This window comes from Canis lupus, chromosome 4 (assembly GCF_048164855.1).
Source record: "Canis lupus baileyi chromosome 4, mCanLup2.hap1, whole genome shotgun sequence".
Lineage (NCBI taxonomy): Eukaryota > Metazoa > Chordata > Mammalia > Carnivora > Canidae > Canis > Canis lupus.
The window spans coordinates 50,717,312-50,737,717 of NC_132841.1; the positions used below are offsets into that span (position 1 = coordinate 50,717,312).

The window sequence follows — 20,406 nt, forward strand, 5'->3', positions numbered from 1 at the left end:
GAGAATTTACAGGATGCATCAAGGATAGGGAAATAATAAAGAAATTGCATGGGACACCTGGGTGGCTCAGCTGTTGAGCATTGACCTTCGGATCAGGGCGTGATCCCGGGATCCAGGATTGAGTCCCACATCGGGCTCCCTGTGAGGAGCCTGCTTCTCCCTCTGCCTATGTCTCTGCTTCTCTCTCTCTCTGTGTGTGTCTCTCATGAATAAATAAATCTTAAAAAAAAAAAAAGAAATTGCACATAATGTGATTTTATTTCTGGAGGGACTGGAGCCAGAGATGGGAACCTGACTAGAAACAGGCTGCTTCCAGTCACAGCCACTGGAGGGCAAGGTGGCATCTCAATCGGGTTAGCCCCAAATAGGTCAAAGGAAAGTTAGGACAAGGATTGCAAATGTGTATGCTCACAGAGGCCAGGCAGGTGGCAGAAATGAGTAAAAAGAGGCCAGATGGGGAATAGGGTGAAGGAAGAAAATACATCTAAAGGACTCAGATAGGAGTCAGATTTGGCCCATGTCACCTTGTGGCAATGCATAGTTGACAGTCCTTTTGATTTTTTTCAAGCAAAGCTTGAAATCTAAGTTTTTATGTAAAATTTCTCAAAGTTTAATTGTAGCTCAAAAAAAGTGTGAGTCAAACAAAATATAAGGGGAGTGGGATTTGTGTTCAGGCTTCCTCTTTGTGATCTTTGCTTAGTGACTCACCGTCCGTAGATGAGTCACTATACAGGTCACTCTGCTGAGCAAAGAGTTTTCAGTCAGGCTGAGGATGATGAGTTTTCAGCAGGCAAGGCTGGCATGAGGATGATGGAGGAAGCAGAGATGGTCCATAGACTTAGTGCAGAAGTCCCCTGGGGGGGAAGTGGGCTTCAACAAGAGCCAGCCTATATTCTGGAAAGGCCCTTAGGGAAGAAAATATGCACAAATCCAAAACACCTATTGTGGCCTTTTATTGTACGTGTATATACGTGTATGTGTGTGAGTATACATAACCATCTTTATTTTACTAAAATAATAGATTATCTCCCATGGTAGCACTGTGAAAGATTCATCCATTTTCTCAAAAGCAGAAATGTTAAAGTCAGTAAAGATAACAATGGATGTATGTGTCAGTTCTTCCCATTTTACTGTAATGAATCACTGAATGAGTAGAGTGGAGCAATGGAAGGAGCCCTTGAATTAGAGAACTTGGACCTCTCTACCTTAAGGCTTCTCTGAGCCTCCATTTCATGCTTTGTAAAGTGAGAATTATAATATCTGACCCACCTTCCTGTATTAGTGAAGATTCTTGATTGGGAGAGACAGAAAATCCAATGAGCTTAATCAAAAGCATGTGTGAATTGATTCACATGAGTGGAAAGTTCAAGCATTTAAATCATAACTGGATCCAGGTACCCAAATAATATCAGGGCTTGGTACCCCTCACTCAAAATGAATTAGTCTTCATTTTCCTTGTTGGAGCCAACAACTCCAGGTGTGGTTCCACACCATTCTAAGTACAGTCAAAAGAGGTTTTCTCTTCTCTACATTTTCCACATGAATTTCAGGACTTTCACTGGATTGCATCAGTCCCTATGCTTATTCCTGAGCCAATCAATGTGGCAAAGAAAATGAAATGCAGAGTGTACTGGATAGGCCAGTACACATTTTATGGAGCAATTAAGCATTAAGCTGGAGTCGATGCAAACATGATGTTTACATTCTGGAGGGTAGCAGATAAAGTAGTAGATTTGATTCTCTGATAGGAATAAACTGTTCTTATTGAAACAACTTCCTAGGAAAATGTCCAGATCTATGGATTTTGTTTGAAGCTGGAGCCATGCACCTGGAGAGAGGAAGACAAAATACTTGTTTACTGTACTGCCTGATGCCAGAATAAGATGGTATATTTTGTATATATTTTCTCTCTGTCTTGCAGGCTTGCCTTGATAGAAGAATTGGAACTGGTGATACCTGTTTCAAAGAAAACAATAGTGTGAAGAGTGAGTAGTTCTCTTATTATTGTTTGGTTCTAGAATATGGACTGCTCTCTGATGCCAAGATGAACTTTATTAAACTATCCTTCCTTCCTCCAAATCATTTAGGCAAACATCAACTGACTTCACTATTAAATCAGATGCCAAGTATATGGCTTAAATTTCTCTTCCTGTCCCATACACACACACACACACACACACCAGAGCAATATAGGAACTACCACGGTACAGACCACATAAGGTGTGTTCCTGGCTGCTAGTAACAAAATACAGACTCAAGATGGCTTAAAAAATAAAAAAGTAAAGAAAAGCTAAAAAAAAAAATTATTAGCACTCAGAATAAGAAGTCTTAAAGTAGGACAGATCCATAGTTGGTTAATTAACTAAAAAATGTCACCACAATCTGGATTCTAACCTCTTCAGTTGGCTTTTTCATTTATTTCTTTTTATCAGCCTTTCCAAAATTCCTCCACAAGGCTTCTACTCACATTCATTGATGAGAAGCCTGTCATACACCCTTACTTAAATCAATCCATTGCAAAGCAGATGGGACCACTCTGATTGACTTAGACCAAACATGAGTCCTTTCCTGGGGCTAGGGATGGTACCCACATCCTGTGAAGCACATAGTCACATAGAATAGAGTGTATATCTGAACAAAATTAAAGTCTTGTTTTAAAGGAGAAAGGAAGGAGGAATGGTTATTGTAAAGTCAATCAATGTTATTTGCTATAAGGCAAAGCTATGCAAATCTTAGTGATATTGCCACCAAGATGAAAGCTTGTACAGTGCCTAAGTTCCAAAATATCATATGCTCCATAACTGGAGAAAAAGCAGGTACCTAACCTTGGCTAAGCTCCCCGAAAGTTATTGATAAATTGGAGAAATATTAGAAATACCTGTGACTCTGGATATAAAACCCAAGGCATTATTATACCCTATGCAGACTGTTTCTTCAATTTGCATAATTATATACTCCTCAAAAACTAAGCATTGCTACCTATTTAAAAAACTACAAAGCAGTATTAAACATACATTGCTAATTTGTTTTTTTACTTTACATGGGATCTTCACAAAGACATGCACAACTCTATGGATACCAAGGCTTAATAAAACCTTCTACCTGTCTGAAGAGAAATCAACAGGAAAAGAAAAGCTAAAACCAAAATTTTTAGCTAAAGAATTTGATTTGATATCTGAAAATTACCAGTAAGAGACCATTCTATTAAACTCACTCTAAAATTCACTGTTATATGTGCTAACATCATTCCAGTGTAGGTGATTACTTTGTGCAGCCAAAAAAGATAACATTTCCTTAGAATGTCCCCCATTCTGTTTGAGTCACCTATGAGCTATGAGTGTTCTTACATTTGAATATTTATAGGAAGTGATTAAAGAGATGCAGACAAACTTTCTTGCCCCCAAATCTATTAGTGATCTACCTAAAACATCCACACAAATCCCTGACTGGGGCTTTGAAGGTCTCAGCTATAATAAAATATGTTACTTGGCCAAGGTGTACTATTTTTAGACACTTCAGTTTGAGTTCATCTGTTAGCCCCAGTGATGACTGATACACAGGATACAGATGTGTATTCACATCCAGAGAAGTCCTCCTGGAGCTATATTAGAAACCATTTATACAAGCATAACTCAGAAATACTACAGGTTCAGTTCTAGACCACCAAAATGAAGCAAATTGAATGAGTGCTTTGGTTTCCTGGTGCATATAAAAGTTATGTTTACACAAAGCTATAGTCTATTAAAAGTGCAACAGCATTATGTCAGAAAAAACAATGTGCATTCCTTAACTTAAAATACTTTATTACTAAAAAGTGCCTAGCCATCATTGAGCTTTCAAAGAGTCTTAATCTTTTTGCTGGTGTAAGGTCTTGCCTTGGTGTTGGTGGCTGCTGATAGATCAGGGTGGTGGTTGTTGAAAGTTGGAGTGGTTGTGACAATTTTTTTTAAATAAGACAACAATGAGATTTGCCTCTTTAAGTCACTCTTCTTTTCACAGTTTCTCTGTAGTTTGTGTTTCTGTTTGATAGCATTTTACCCACAGTAGAACTTCTTTCAAATTTGGAGTCAATCCTCTCAAATCCTGCCACTGCTTATCAATGGAGTTTATGTAAATATTCTAAATCACTTGTTGTCATTTCAACAATCTTCACAGCATCTTCACCAGGAATAGATTCCATCTTAAGAAACCACTTTCTTTGCTGATCCATAAAAAGCAACTACTCATTCATTTGTGTTTTATCATGAGATTGCAACAATTCAGTCCCATCTTCAGGCTGTACTTCTCATTCTAGTTCTCTTGTTATTTCCACCACATCTGCAGTTACTTCTTCCACTAAAGTCCTCAACCCCTCAAAGTCATCCATGAGGATTGGAATCAACGTTTTAAAAAATCGTGTTTGTGTTGTTATTTTGACCTCTTCTCATGTATCATGAATATTCTTAATGGCATCTAGAATGATGAATCCATGTCAGAGGTTTCAATTTACTTTGCCTAGATTAATCAGAGGAATCACTATCTATGGCAGCTACAGGCTTGTGAAATATATTCTTAAATAACAAGACTTGAAAGTAAAAATTACTTGGACTGTAGAATGGATATTGCGTTAGCAGGCATGCAAACAACATTAATTTCATACATCTCCATCAGAACTCCTGGGTGCACTGTCAATGAACAGTAATATTTTGGTAAAAATATTTTTTTCTGAGTAGCAGGTCTCAACAGTGGGTTTAAAATATTCAGTAAACCATGTTGTAAACAGATGTTCTGTCATCCAGGCCTTGTGGTTCCATTTATAGAGCACAGGCAAAGTAGATTTAGCATAATTCTTAAGAGGTTTAGGATTTTCAGAAGGGTAAGTGAGCATTGGCTTCAACTTAAAATTACCAGCTGTATTAGTCTCTAAAATGGAGAGTCAGCCTATCTCTTGAAGCTGTAAAACCAGTCATTGACTTCTCCTCTCTAGCTACCAAAGTTCTAAATGACATCTTCTTCCAGCGGAAGCCTATTCTGTATACATTGAAAATCTGTTTTTTAGTGCAGCCATATGCATTAATTATCTTAGTTAGATCATCTAGGTAACTTGGTGCAGCTTCTATATCAGCACTTGCTGCTTCACCTTGACTTTTATGTTATGGAGATAGCTTCTTTCCTCAAACCTCAAGAACAACCGCTGCTAACTTCAAACTTCTGCAGCTTCCTCACCAGCCGCAGCCTTCACAGAATTGAGAGTTAGGGCCTTGCTCTGGATTAGACTATGACTTAAGGGAACGTTGTGGCTGATTTGATCTTCTATCCAGACTACTAAAACCTTCTCCATATCATCAATAAGGCTATTGATGATACCTTCTTGTGTATTATGATACCTTCTTATCATTTATGTATTCACTGGAGTGGCACTTTTAATTTCTTTCAAGAGCTTTTTATTTGCATTTACAACTTGGCTAACTGGTCAAAGGTACCTACCTTTCTACCTGTCTCAGCTTTTGACATGCCTTCCTCACTGAGCTTAATCAGTTTTAGCTTTCAATTTAAAATGAGAGAAATGTGACTCTTCCTTTTACTTGAACACTTAGAGGCCACTGTGGGGTGGGTTATTAGTTGGCCTAATTTCAATATTGTACCTCAGGGAACAGAAAGGCCTGAAAGGAGGAAGAGAAATGAAGGAACAGCCAGTCAGTGGAGCAGTTAGAACATATACAACATTTATTGATTGTTTGACATCTTATAGTGGCATGGTTTGGGGCACCCCAAAATAACTACAATGCTAACAACAAGGATTATTGATCACATATCACCATAACAAATACACTAATAATGAAACAGTGTAAAATATTTCTAGAATTACTGAAATGTGACACATACACATGAAATGAGCCAATGTTGTTGGAAAAATGGTGCCAACAGACTTGCTCATAAACCCTGGGTTGTCACAAAACTTTAATTTGTAAAAAACACATTAGCAAAACACAAAAAATGAAATGAAGTAAAATTAGGTATGCCTACATAAATGTATTTATATGTATCTATATATAAAATAGGGATAAAGATATGGATAAACACAATACATATATGTACAACGTTAGGTAAGTGAATTCTTTTTAATACAAGTTATTCTATAACCTGCTTTTTAAACTCATCAATACATTACAGACATCTTTCCATAGCAGTATATATGTATTTGTGTACACATCACTTTTTTTTTTACCATAGATTAACATTATATCTCAGGAATGAATGCTAATCTATTTATTCAATTCCCTACTCCATGATATCTGTCTTTGCAAGTTTCTATTGTTGCTGTTTTAAATTACACCAAACATTCATGTGCACAGGGATCTATCTCCACACATATGGTTATCTTTTTAGTCAAGTTCCTAGAAGGATGATCCCTGGGTTAGTGAAGTCAACCAGCTATGTTAAAGGGAGAGTCATAAAGGGCTAGACCCCTGATGCTGGACATGGGTTATCAGATCATGGGCCCTTTGGGGCTTCTAGGTACGCCTGTGAAGCCTTCAGCTCCTAGAGAAGGGAGATGTGAAAAGACAGGAGGAAGAAAATGGGACAAAGTGCATGAACTTTTAACTTTTTTAATGCCACATTTTTATCCTTTGCCATTATGGAACAATAAGGGAAGTATTATTATTACAGGCAATTATACTTATTTTTATGTTTACTTGAGTAATTTCTGTCAGTCCCTAGATTGACAATCCCTAGAGTCCTCTAGACTATAAAGTCCCCATGAGTAGAAGTCAGGTCTGGTTTTCTGTTGTTGTTCACTAATGTGTACTGAATGCCTGGCATATTTATTATTGTATATATGTGTTTTTGGGGGTGAGAGAGTGAATTAATTACATAGAAAATATTTCATGATGGAAGGGATTTGGAAGTTCCTAATGAGTGAAGTGTTGGGACTATATTTTCTTCCTAATCTTCTACCCAATGCCCAATATGACTTTTGTCTATTATACTCTCTAACCCATAATAATGGAAATAGAATGCAGTACAACTCCAGATGTATCCACTACCTTAGGACAAAAGATAACTCTGTGTCAGGAAGTAGTATATAAAAGCAGATTGTTATAAATGCACCATCCCTGTCAGTCAAGATTTATCTTTAATGTAATTCACTCAACCATTGACCTTAGGGTCAACCTATTTTTATGACCAGCATTTGATTTATTTTTCCCTTATACTTCCTTTTCTAAAACAAGGTAAGGTTCTTTGAGATTATGAAAATCAAGGAAAAAATGGACTTAGAGATGTGACTTTATACTAAATTCTAGCTATGGCAAAATAGTGGGGTTCTATAATGTGCCAATTTGACTTACTCCAAAACACACTGGAAAGATGTCATTTTTTTTCTTTCCATAAATGATTCTTATGTGCCTTTTCTCTTTCCAAAAATGTTTCCTATCACATCATTCAGGGTTTTATCTAAGTTTCTTGAATTCTTGTCATCCTTCCCAGATCAGTGAGGTAGTTTTCATGCTTCCTATGTCTCTTAACATCTGTCTGCTATTCTGTGCTCAGCCAAAGAACAAGCTAAACAGAGACACCCTATACTCATCACCAAACAGAGACACCCTACACTCATCACCAAACAATGACTCTATTGGCTCCTGGGCTGCGAGTAGTATTGACCCTAGAAATCCTCAGCTACCCCCAAGGAAGAAGAGAAATTGCTGTTTGACTTTTCAAAGTGGAGTCTGTAAACAAAAAGCATTAGCATTCTCTGGTAGCTTCTTAAAATGCAGAATCCCAGGCCCCACCTCAGACATAGTATAATATACATTTACATTTACATTTACATACATAATATACATTTCTCAAGACCCTTGGGTATTTGGTTATGTACCTTTTAGATCTAAAGGACAATCTCTTGGAGCTATTCTCCCTGATATCTTCCTGTTTCCAAAATATCTCCCTGCTTTAACCAACAAAATGAAGCACATATAAAGCACAGAATAACTAAAAGTGTGTTATTTCAATAGCTCACATCATTATCATATTAGGCAAAAAAATCTTTCATACCAATTTAAGGACCATTTTGTTCTATTTAAAAGTAACTACTTAGTCCTAGAGACTTTTCATTATCTTCAAAGCAATTCCCCCCACCCATCCTCTCATCTGTTCAAAAACGGTAGCCTTACAATAAGTTCAAATCATAGTTAAAAATGAGTAGTAAGATAAAGTGATCTTTGGTACTCCCAGTTCCTCCTTCTGAGCTATATCCTCTGATCTCTTAAGAATCCCAGTACTCTCACTCTCACTCTCTTACCTCAAGCAAAATCTATTCTTGGTACAGCACACAATGCCAGCCACTTATTTTATATGCTTTCACGGATTTGTTCTAATAATTTTTAGTCATATGTCTCATGATGAAAGAAAGTCTGAGTCTCCCATTAAAGGAATATTACACATGAGGAAGGGTGAAGAGATAAGAAATATTGAACTCTATATTAGAGTTCGCAAGTAAGTTTCATATGAGCAATTGAGAGCTTCCTGGAGCTCTGTGTTAAAACGGATTCTGAAGCTTCATCTGGATTCACTGAAGGGTGGGGGATGCATTATGCTGAATCAGTGATGCCTTCTCTGAGTATGGAAAAAAGATGGAACCATACATCAGCCATATAATGTTTCATAGTAACATTTACTAAATCTTTACCTGCCATACATTGTCAAGCTACTTGTATGCTGTCTCAGTTACCTATTGCTAAATAACAAATCACCCCAAAATTTATTGACTTAAATATTATGCATATTTATTATCACATAGTTTTTGAGTATCAGGACTCTTTTAGTAGGTTTCCTGGATTCCTTTTCTCAGAGTTTCCCATAAGGGCACAATCAAGGTATCAGCTGAGGCTACCATCTTATTCAAAGGTTCATCTGGGGACAGATTCACTTTCAAGATCATTCATGTGGTTATTGGTAGTACTGAGTTCCTTGATGGCTGCCACACTCAGGATCTCAGTTTCTCACTGGTCATTGTCTACAGACAATGCTCACTTCCTTGCCAGATTGCTCTCACTATAGGGAAAGCATGCAATAAGAGTGAGAATATTAGCAAAAGAGAAGTGACAATATTTTGTAACCTAGTTATAGAAATGCTATCCCACCACCTTTGCTTATTGTACTTATTAGATATATAAGTCTCTATATCCACTCAAGAGGAAGGTGTGAATACTAGCAAGTGGGAATCACTGGGAGCCCTTTTACAAGCAGCCTGTCATTCATGCCTTATCCCATTTCATCTCCACCTGACCTCTCAAGATATGTACTATTATAATCCCATGTTTACAAGTGAGGAAGCAGGCATAGAGAGGCAATCATTTATTCAAGATGATATAGCTCATAAGGGACAGAGCTGGGATTTTGATCCAGGTTCACTTGACATTAAAGCTGATGTGATTGTTGCAACACCTTTTGCCATCTCTAGAATTACTCTACAGAATGATCTTCAAAATGCTTTGACCATGAACCCCTATTAGCAAAAATTAAGATCCCTTAGGATACGTATTTATAAAGTACATCTTAATGTGTAATTAAATATGAGGTAAGCTTACTTGTAATGTGATTGTGAAGAGTTCTTTTATCCAAACCACAATGAATTGTCTTACCCTCCCCTGGGGTCACTCCCACATTAGAGACTACCAAGCTAATACCTTTTTGGCTGTGGCATTCTATGATCTATGACTCCCTAGTAGACAGTTAAGTGGGCTGGTTGGAGATACATTTGGAAGCTTCTGCTATCCAACCACTTAAAAAGGGAAAAACTGGCTGTCAGTTGCCTTACCCTGTGCTAAGTATTAGGAGAAATGTTGAATGAGTAAGAGATTTAATAATTCCTTCCTCTTACTTGGTTTCATCAAGTCACATAGGGAAGGATAGTGTAGAACTGGAGCAGCCTTCTCCCAGCTCAAAGCTGTGGGGCTTCACTGTGGGAGAAGAAAAAAAAAATGCCTTTAAATCTCCCTCCTGAGAGGCTTGAGGGGTGGAAAAAAGTGCATGTAGTTTCCAACTGAAGCTCTCTGCTTTATAAGGAACTATTTATTATTGTCTAAAAAATTATGTGTGTTTATTTGAAATAGATAGTTCATCCACATGGTAAAAACATGTTTAATGCATTGTGGATATCTAGTGATAATTAAGTTTTCCCCACAGCCTATCTTCAACCTCTCTGCTCTCCTCTCCTAAAATAACCAGTTTGTATAGGTTTATCCTTCCAGGGAGGGTCTGTATCCATTCAAATATACACATGGATGCCCACCTTTTTTTGTATCCCAAATGGTTTACACCTTGTTCTATGCCTTCGTGTTTTTTTACTTATTTTTTCTTGGTGATGGTGTTACATCAGTACACAAAACCTTTCTTATCCTTCTTAATGGCCACATAATATTCTGTAGCATGAACACACCAAAATGTATGTAACCAATCCTCCATATATGGATACTTAGTTTGATTCCAGTCATTGGCTCCTATAAACAGTGCTGCAATAGATATATCCTTTAGAGAAATATTTGGGTAAACATTTGGCTTTCACTCTTAGTGTCCCATAGCTTTTTACTGATCACTTAAGAACTATATTGTCATTATTTGGTCCAGATTGGGGTATAGCTAAATAACGGGGACATAGAACCACCTCTGTATCTTCTTAATAATGCTCTGAATAGTGCTCCCCTTGCTTCCATACTTAGTATCTTAGTTGAATAAGCCCCACAATGCTACAATGTGACTTCCCTGGAAGACTAAAGAAACTAAGGCTCCATCTTCTATCTGTGAACTTCCCACTGCAGTCCTGGGAAACAAGTGTAAGAACTCTGCCATGGACTAGATAGCAGGGGTTTACCATGGTGATATGTGTGGCCTTGAACAGTGGCAGCATAGTGTAGTGGGGGAGCTTCAGCTTTCAGGTCAGTGAACAGTGTGGGCAGTTCCCCAAATCAAGATAGTCACCAGAAAGTAGGGGACTGTATGCTGGCTAGGCACAAACCACGGTGGTCAATCTAGGGGGTGCTCAAGCAGACCCTTCATCAGTGACCCTTTGTCTTTATCCCTTATATAGCTCTGAATTCCCCTGCCTTTCAGGTCCTCTTTCCACAGTAAGACTAGATGATCTCTAAGATACCATCCATCTCAAGCTTTCCCCAACTTTGAGATTTTCCATCACATGTCGGGGAGGGCGGTGTCAGACTCAGACATCTGCCTTTACTTTCTTTGATCCCCATCGTGTCAGATCACTCAGAACTCACCAGATGTGGAAATCTGGCCCTTCCTCTTGCCTTCCTGGCCAACTGCATGTGGAAATTATTCAGTTGCCCAACTGAAATGCCTTCTGAACACATTTTTACTCTGATTTTCAAATCCGTACTCTGGCCAGGGTGGCAGACATACACACACACACACACACACACACACACACACACACACACTGAAATCGCAGCCTCTGGGTTCTGACTGGCAAGATTTTTGACATGTACACAAACTGTTATAAGCATATGAATGACTAGGCTGATTGCATTGTTCCCTTCTACAAAGGTCACAAGGGGAAATCCTCAACAACAAAACAGCAGAGGCTTCATTTGAGTTCCTATTTGATTATGTAGTCTGTATGAGACACGGAAAATTATGAAGAAGAGCACAGGACCTGAAGTCAGTCTAACTGGTTTAGAACCCCATTTCCAGCACTCAGTAGCTCTGTCACCATGACACAGTCTTGACCTTTCTGAACATCAGTTACCTGATCTACAAACAACAACAACAACAACAAAACAGTATCCATACCTACAAAAGGGCTATTATGAAGATCTAATGAGGTCCATGGAAAGTACTTAGACTAGTGCCTGGCACATAGTAAAAACAAAGTACTAATTGGCTATTCTTGTAGCTATCCCTATAAGATTGTTTCTCCCCATTTCATAAGTGTGCAAACACAGATGCAGGGAGGTAAAAAACTTGCCCAACACCAAAAGTAACAGAACTGGGAATTAAACGCAGGTCCATCTGTCTCATTTTTTGGGTGCCTCCTAGGTTCCAATGCACCGGGAATAGAGAAACAAGTGAACAAGGCACCATCGTGGCCCTCATGGAGCTGGCAGTCTAATGAGATGCCGTGGAGCTCCTTGACATACCTCCCACCCACTGCCTTTCTGAGGCTGCCCCTGGGCACCTAGTTAAAATGCCCTCTGAATACGTTTGACAGTAACTGTGATAGCTAGAATTTATTGGGTGCTCATTTAATCTCCTCTGCGGTCTTGTAAGGCAGCTATTATGATTATCATTTTATAGATCAGAAATCTGAGGTTTGCAGAAGGTAGAATGACTTGTTAAGGTCATGTAGCTAAAATATGCTAGAGCTGGTATTTGAACCTAGGCTGCATGCTAGCCCAGTTCATTACATTATTTCCAAGGAGGCAAGGCTACCTGTGACTGGGATAGGAGCCTGAACAAGAAGCTGTGTCACTGCTGTAGCCCATATGTAATCACATAAATTTTTTTGTTCCCTGGGCTCCTGCAGTTGCTCTCCAAGGGTAAGAAGTACTAGAAGAGACATTTAGCCATGAAAACAAAGAAATCAAGCACTATTTAATTAAAAATCAGGCAGTGGGACTTAAACTGACTAACTCTTCTCTCCTAAGCCCCAATTACTTGCATTTTCAAGGATCCCTGTGTCAAGGGGCAAGCTCCCATTGAATCAGCCAGTGGCAGATATTGGCCCCCTTCAGCCTGTGGAAATAGGGCTTGACTTGGCTCAGTGCAGACAGCCGTGGTCCCAGAAGACATGTGCAGGGACCGAGCTGGGAGTCTAGCTCATAAACACAGCCACGGCCTGCTGACTTTTGCAGTGCCTGCATATCACAGACAGGGCTGTGTTCATAGGAGTTGAACAAACTTAGTTCTGACTCCCTGATTCGGAAGATTCATCTGAATCTCCACAGGCACCTGGTGGGTCTAGGGAACCAGTGATGCTGGTAATAAGTAAAATGACGCCAATATGATTTCCCCCCATTTGTTGCCTTTATTCATGGCTCACAGTTACCAGTCAGCAAGGGAAAGTCTGCACAATGCTAAGGCATTGTGAGATGGTTGTTGAGGAGTAAAGTCAAGGCAGAGAAGAGAGGCTCCCTGCAGGAAACAAAGAGGCCTTGCCCTTCACTAACAAAGCCGAACACAGCTAGAGCCTGAGCTCAGGTCCCTGTTACTCACAAAAGAGAACGCCCAGCCAAAACAGAGACCAGATCAGTAATTGTGTTCCCAAACTGAAATTAAGAAATCTAAAGCAGTAAGCCCCATCTGGATCAACTCCCCAGCTGTCTTTCAGTGTGGACAGATCACCATAGGCAAATATAAGTGACCACCCAGGACTGTGCAAAGAGGCCGAGAACAATTGATAGAGCCAGACAGGACGTCATCTTTTTCCAAGGGCTTACTGATAGGCTGTCACATTTGAGCCTTGAAGCACAGGGCAGGGATGATATTGGGTATTTTAACTCACTTTATATGTCTATAAACTGAGTATCCAGGCAGGTGATGAGATCTGCCTAAAGCCATGCAGCAATTTGATGGAAGAAACAGAACCAAAGCTCCAAATCTCTCTGCTCCCAGTGTGCATTTAGATTTCACTGGCATCTCCAGGGAAACATGAGAATGTGAGCAGGTGCTCCACAAAGGCAGCACAGCCTGGGAAGCCCTCAGTCCCTATTTGCCTTCATTATGTTGCTGAGACTTCTGCTTACTCTTCCCACAGAGCCAAACGGAAGACCAATGTCATCTACTGTGTATGTCCACCTCTTAGGTTACACTGGCAAAGCTCCTAAGGAATCCCAGTGGAAGAAAACACTCTCTTGAATGAAAGCCCCTGAAAAAGTCTGCTGTACCTTCCTACTTGTAAAGCACTACATAGAGTGTAATGGAATAAGCAGAAGAGAAAAAGCTACCTCTGCCCAATGTGTGCTTGCTGGAACAGAGCAGATGTTTCCAGCAACCAGAACTTGCCACTACACTACTGCAGAATAAACCATAATAGGGTGGTTAAGAGTCAGACAGTATGGGATTCAAGGCCAAGATTTGCCACTATCTAGCTATGTGACTCTGGAAGAAGATTAACTGTTCTGCCTGTAATTCTTCCGCTATAGGATGGAGCTACTATGTACCTAACAAATGGCACATGAATTATTTAGCTGAATAAATGGGCCATCTCAGTAGTAGGTTTCTAGAGCTGGAAATGCATCCAGAAATCACCTCATCCAGAATTTCCCAAACCTCATTGCACACAACCTCATATGAGGTCCTATCTATAAATGCATATGCCTAGACCCCAGACATTCCCATCCCATGGAGCTTGCTTTTATGCTCTCAAACTCAGAGACCTCCCCACTCCTTTGATAGGCAGTTACAAAGACTATCTAGGGCAAAAGTGAGGTACTTCCATTTACAACATCTATAATTATTTTTCAAAATTTCTGAGGATAGAAACCAGGCTTCTATTATTTTCAAAACTGCATGGTTGATTCTTAAGTAGTCAGATTAGTATTGGTCCTTCAAATGATCTCGGGGGGCCTGTGACCCAAGCCCTGGGAGTCCAAGAAACTTAAAGTTCCCAAAACCATAGAACTCATTAGCAAATCATACTAATAATAATCAATAACAAATATCAGCTTTTCTGATTTTCAGTCTAATGACCTTACCAAATAAATTAAACTAAATTAAGGAAATAACAAATGCTGTTTTGTTGCCTCAAGTGTGGGCTGTGTGTCCTGGTCTATGATATGTTAGCAACTGTTTAGAGGTATCATCAGATTTCTCCCTAAGGACTTACAGTATACATCTCAGAAACCTAAACCAAGGGAGATGTGCGATCAGTCTGAGTGTTGAAGCATTGCTGCCCTGCTCCAGAGAAGGCTGACTTTTTAGGACACAAGGCCAGAGCACAGGCATCGCAGCTCCCTCCCACAGAGACCACTTCTAAATGTCTTCCTGGGTGATGACAGGCATCATGCCTCAGATGGAAACGACCAAATCAAAAGAGCAAACCAGGCACCCGAACCAATAAGGGATGGCACGTGTTACATTTCTAACTCGTGGTTAGTTTTAAGAAGTCCTCCTTTTCCTGAGAGGTGACCAGGTGTCAAGAAATGTGCTGAGTATTGAGATAACTTTAGCAGTCCTACAAGCATAATACTCTTGTTTATCCTTTAGTCTCATTTATCAATGCTTTTTATTTATCATCATTGTAAGGATGAGGAAATATAAGCATAAGGAGTGGGGATCACAGACCTAAGATGAGCATGAAGGCACATAAAAAAGAAAAATGGAACATTCCTATTTTTACTTAAAGTAAGCAAATTGTTTATTAAAAGCATTTTTAATAAATGCCATAAATATTAATGACCTTTCCTTTAAATAACAGAGTATTTATCGCCCTCAATATTTCTTTATGCTTCAATTCCCTCAGTTGTAAAATAAGGATTCATAATGTGCCTGCTTCCTAAGATTATAAAGATTGAATGATTTAATGCATGAAAAGTACTTAGCACAATGAGTACATCATAATTGTTCAATGAATGTTAGATATTATAATTGCTCCTAGACTGCGGTTTTGTCTCCTATTAAGTAGTAAAATTTACTCAAATCTAAGGATGAAGACTATAGTGAATGGTTCATTTGAGTGCATATATATATATATATATAATTTATACAATATGGCTACCATTTAGGGCTTTAGACACTGAATCAGTTTTTTTATTGCTATGTAACAAATTATCAGAAATTTAGGTAACAGCAGCATTCATTTATCATGTTATAGTTTCTGTAGGTCAGAAGTCCAGGCAAGGCATGACTGGGTTCTCTCCTCAGGGTCTTACAAGGCTGAAATCAAGGTACTCACTGGGCTCTATTCCTTATGGAGCTACTTCCAAGCTCATCCAGGTTTTTGGCAAATTCAATTTTTTGCAGTTGTAGCACTGCAGACTCCATTTCTTTGCTAGTTGTCAGATCTGGCACTATTTTCAGATTCTAGAAATTATCTACATTCTCGGCCATGTGGCCCCATCTATCCATCCATCTTCAAAGCCAGAAATGGAAAATTTCTTTCCCATCAAGGCCCTCCCACACTTCAAATCTCCCTTGCCAGTCCCCTTGAAGAGCTCACCTGATTAATCAGACTCACCCAGAATGATCTACCTTAAAGTCAGTGGCTTTGGTACCTGTGAATTACATCTGTCAGACCCAATTCCAGCAGTCCCTAGAATTGTATTTAATTGAATTAATAGGAGAAGTCATGTATAGACTGAGGGCCAGGAACCTTGGGGACTGTCTCAGAGTTCTTCCTACTATAGATACATTTTCTCATCAACTCTGGCTTGGATCAAAGCAAGATGGGGCAGTAGAATAATGAGATGAGAATGACTTATTTTTTTTTACATGCAGCTTGTGAAATAATTCTTTAAAGATTATTTTCATTTGTTTATAATTACACCCTATATATAGGACACCCAAGACCCTTGGCTAGTACTTAGTAGGAAAGAGGGTTAAAGATGCTAATGGTAATGTATTATTAGACCCTCTAGAAATAATCCCAAATACTCCTCAACACTAGCTGCATGTCACTTAACCTTTTCATACCTATTTTATCACCTTTAAAAGGAAGAGATGGGGCAGCCCCGGTGGCGCAGCGGTTTAGTGCTGCCTGCAGCCCAGGACGTGATCCTGGAAACCCTGGGTCGAGTCCCACATTGGGCTCTCTGCATGGAACCTGCTTCTCCCTCTGCCTGTGTCTCTGCCTCTCTCTCTCTCTCTCTATGAATAAATAAATAAAGTCTTTAAAAAAATTAAAAATAAAAAAATAAAAGGAAGAGATGAACGTTTACCTGACAGGGCTGACATTAGAGTTTAAAGATTTTTTATGTAAATGATAATGCTGATGAACAGCTGTCACTTCTTGCAAGCTTACCAGGTACAGGCACTGCACAGACTTCTATGGGCATTGTGGTGTATCATTGAAAGTGTGCAGCTCCAGAACTGAGGCCAGAGCCATGATTCAGTCCCAGCTCTACCTCATTGGGTGAATTTGAACTACTCAGAGTCTCAATAATTTTAAAGAATGGCGATGGCAATGTGTGAATGTAAGTGTGAACCTCACCTTAAATATATGATCAGCATATAAAACAGGATTTATATAAATACTTTCTTTCTAAAATTGCAATCATTCATTATTTTTCCCCTAACTATATGCCACCTATTCATGCCACCTGCATATCATCTATTCATTAAATAATTTTTACATATCCATGCCATCATGGTTTTGATGTACTTCACATTCTTCTAAGCTTATGTTAAAATAAATGCACAACTGTCAAAAGCGTACTGAGCAAAGTTACCAGGTATACAACTAGAGATAAAAATACTGCATGTTGAAAGATACAGCAGTAAGGATATGAAAAAACCCCATCTTTTTTTTTAAGATTTTATGTATTTATTAATGAGAGACAGAGAGAGAGAGAGAGAGAGAGAGAGAGGCAAGCTCCATGCAGGGAGCCTGATGCGGGACTCCATCCGAGGACTCCAGGATAACGCCCTAGGCCAAAAGCAGGCGCTAAACCACTGAGCCACCCAGGGATCCCAAAAAGACCCCTTCTAAACAAAAAAGGCAGTGCTCCTTGAAGTCCTTGAGAAATGAACTGAGAGCTATCCAGATTTTAAACAACTTAATTTTGTTTTTTGAAAAGGTGCCTTGGAGTCAAATTCATCTGACATTTAAACTAAACCTAGGATATAGAAATATATATATATATTTATTTAGTGAAAAGAAAATGAAAATATACCCAAGGCAGAACTCATACTCAGTTCTTTCTAATACTAAAATTCATGTTTTTTCACCTTACAGCAAAAAATGGGGGCAATGGGAAGGAGGCAGAAGAGGGGAGTATGGGAAAATGGAGAAGGAAAGCTAAAAATACAGAGAAAGAGTGACAGGCAAATGGGCATCTAGAGAGGGAGAAAGGGAGGAAAGGAGGAAGGAGAGAATATATTAGGAAAGAAATGTGTGTGGGGGGATTTCGTAAATCCTTAAATAATTATAAACCTTCTTTATTATCCATACTTGGGCTCCTATGGGTTGTAAAACGCAATTACTACTTAACGCTTTTCACTGTTTGTTAATTAAGTAACTGACCTCTTCAGGTGTTTTTCCTCTTAAGTGTTTAGAACCCCTCTTAGCATCCACATGATACAGCTGCACAGTAGGGCAAAATTATGAACTGTCCAACATGCTCATCATCAGGGCAGGGTGACTCAAGGGTCTGAAAATCAGGCTGAGATCCTTAACGGAGTCCCTGTCCTTGGTCTAAAAAGTGGCCACACAGAATTATGGTAACCAACTTATGATCCTGAATGAGTGAATGTGGTGGTTTCAGTGTTTCTTTTTGACTTTCTACTTCTTGCTAAGTGGCTCTCAAGAGGTGGATTTCTTGCAGCCATTCGCTTCTACAAGTAGAATTAAATTCTCTGCCTTTGCCACTTCCTGTCCCAAGAAGCCCGGCAACACTGACTGCTCAGCACCTAGGGAAGAACACTTTCATTCTATATTTTAATTAGGCCCTGACATCTGGTGTGGACGGAGTGCTTATTTGCACACCTGCAGGCTATTGGCTGTAAAGGAACCCAGCCTATCTAGAGATTACTCGTGCAGATGGAGACTGCAGTCATTTAATTTAATAGAGCAATTGTGTGGGCCTTGTAGGATGTGCCGCAACTGTGAAATGTGAGCCCCATCTCAATTCCAGGTACTGTGCACTGTTCCTCATGTAACACACAGTTCACCTCTTCTGTCAATCTTCATAACAAATACAGTCAGTTTGAAGAGGAGCTTGGCAATAGAGCAGTCTTGAAAACCTTTCAAGGGGGGAGCGGGAAGAAAGGTGGAGCTCCTAGGAAGCAACTGAATATATAGAGACAATGAAACTTGCCAAGGATTTAAATGATCATCTTCCCTCCTCTGTTCAAACAGATGTGCCATGTACCACTCCAGCCTCACCTAATGAGCCTCTATCTGTGTGCAGCAAGAGGGCACATCTGGCACCAAGACAGAGGCAAACGTGACAGTAGAGGTCAGAGTGGCCTCAGGAGCACTTGTGTTTCCATGACACTGGGGACAGTCTCTTACTTTCCCATGACAGACTGCCAGCTCAAGACTGAGGCTCCTGTTTTATGGAACTTTGTCTACAATATCTGTTTTATTTCCCACTATATCCCCAGTACCTCTCATGGGATCTGATAGTTTACGTGTTCAATAAGTATTTGTGGAAAGAAAGAATGAATGATTAGTCAGCTGAGGTTGTATTGCCAGACCACTGAGACCCATTAGCTTCCTGAATGCATCCTTCTAGACATTCTCAAAGCTCTGGGCCCACCTGGGTAATTTATTGGAAATTCCGCCCGTCAGTGTGTTCACTGGCTGTAAAAATAGGGATGTTTTTAGTTAATTTACATTGTTGCCAAATTATCTCTCGGGTGCCTATGGAATCCCAACTCAGGTACATTTTTGCTGAGAAGAAAGAGAACTTGTAACATAGAGGCAAATGACACAAAACAGGAAAACACCTAATGTTATGGTACTGATTCCATGTTGGAGGAGTTTAGAGGAGAGGGAATTCCTGTGGCCCAGGAAAATGAGAAAGGCCTTGCTATTGGTCTTAAGTATGGGTAGTCAGAGGAATTGTGGAAAGTCTTCCAGATAAAGAGGAGAGGATATATAAAGTGGTTAACAGCATGCATTATGGTCAAAGCTCTCTTATATTCCCAGTTTTACTAATTTCCAGCCACATGAAATTAGGTAAATAGCATAATCTGTCTAAACCTTAGTCTTCTTTTTGTTTAAAGTGAAAATAATTATAATTATGCTGCATACATTCCAGAAAGCAAAGGATGCCTTGCAAAGGATAGGAATCTTTGCACTAGGATTAGAGGATTTAGAAACATTCAGACATATAGCAAATGTTGAATAGATAACAGTGATAGCAATAGGAGTAGCAGATGATGATGGCAATGCCAACAATAGCCAAGACCCCATAGCACAAGGTGCTCTTTCTGGAAGGAAGGAAAGAGGCTCATGCACTTGGGGGTGCTAACAGAGTAGGGAACCGATTCAAGAAAACCTTGAAAGAAAACTAAAGTGACAAAGAAATGCTGAATGATAGAAACATTCAGGACAGGAAAGGAAAAGTTTACTTGCAAGGAGTGCAAGGAATACAGACTTGTGAAGGTCAGATTCACCAAATCCAAAATACAAGTGTTTGAAGGGATATATCCCCAAATTGCCAAGGATATTAAGTTTATATATGTCTGTTCCTGGTGGAAAAACAGCAACTTCCTCATGTGACTATCCTATTCATAAAGCTGGACATT

The 20,406-nt window shown here is 39.4% G+C and overlaps 1 protein-coding gene and 1 long non-coding RNA gene across 14 annotated transcripts in view; one reads left to right on the forward strand and one right to left on the reverse strand.

Moving 5' to 3' along the window:
* Positions 1-20,406, forward strand: part of ATP10B (ATPase phospholipid transporting 10B (putative)) — a 331,154-nt gene that overhangs the window by 123,309 nt on the left and 187,439 nt on the right. For all 12 annotated transcript variants that reach the window (XR_012029896.1, XR_012029895.1, XM_072824282.1 and 9 more), the window contains one exon: positions 1,922-1,985. The gene's annotated coding sequence lies outside the window, so the exon portion shown is untranslated. The remainder of the gene's footprint in view (positions 1-1,921; positions 1,986-20,406) is intronic.
* LOC140632357 (uncharacterized) lies at positions 987-13,626 on the reverse strand. 2 transcript variants are annotated; one of them, XR_012029898.1, is made up of 4 exons: positions 13,499-13,626; positions 9,863-9,941; positions 5,467-5,642; positions 987-1,828 (listed from the first exon to the last, which is right to left on the reverse strand). It is a non-coding gene; the product is annotated as an uncharacterized lncRNA (long non-coding RNA). The 2 variants fall into 2 exon arrangements; XR_012029897.1 differs by having other exon boundaries at positions 987-1,956.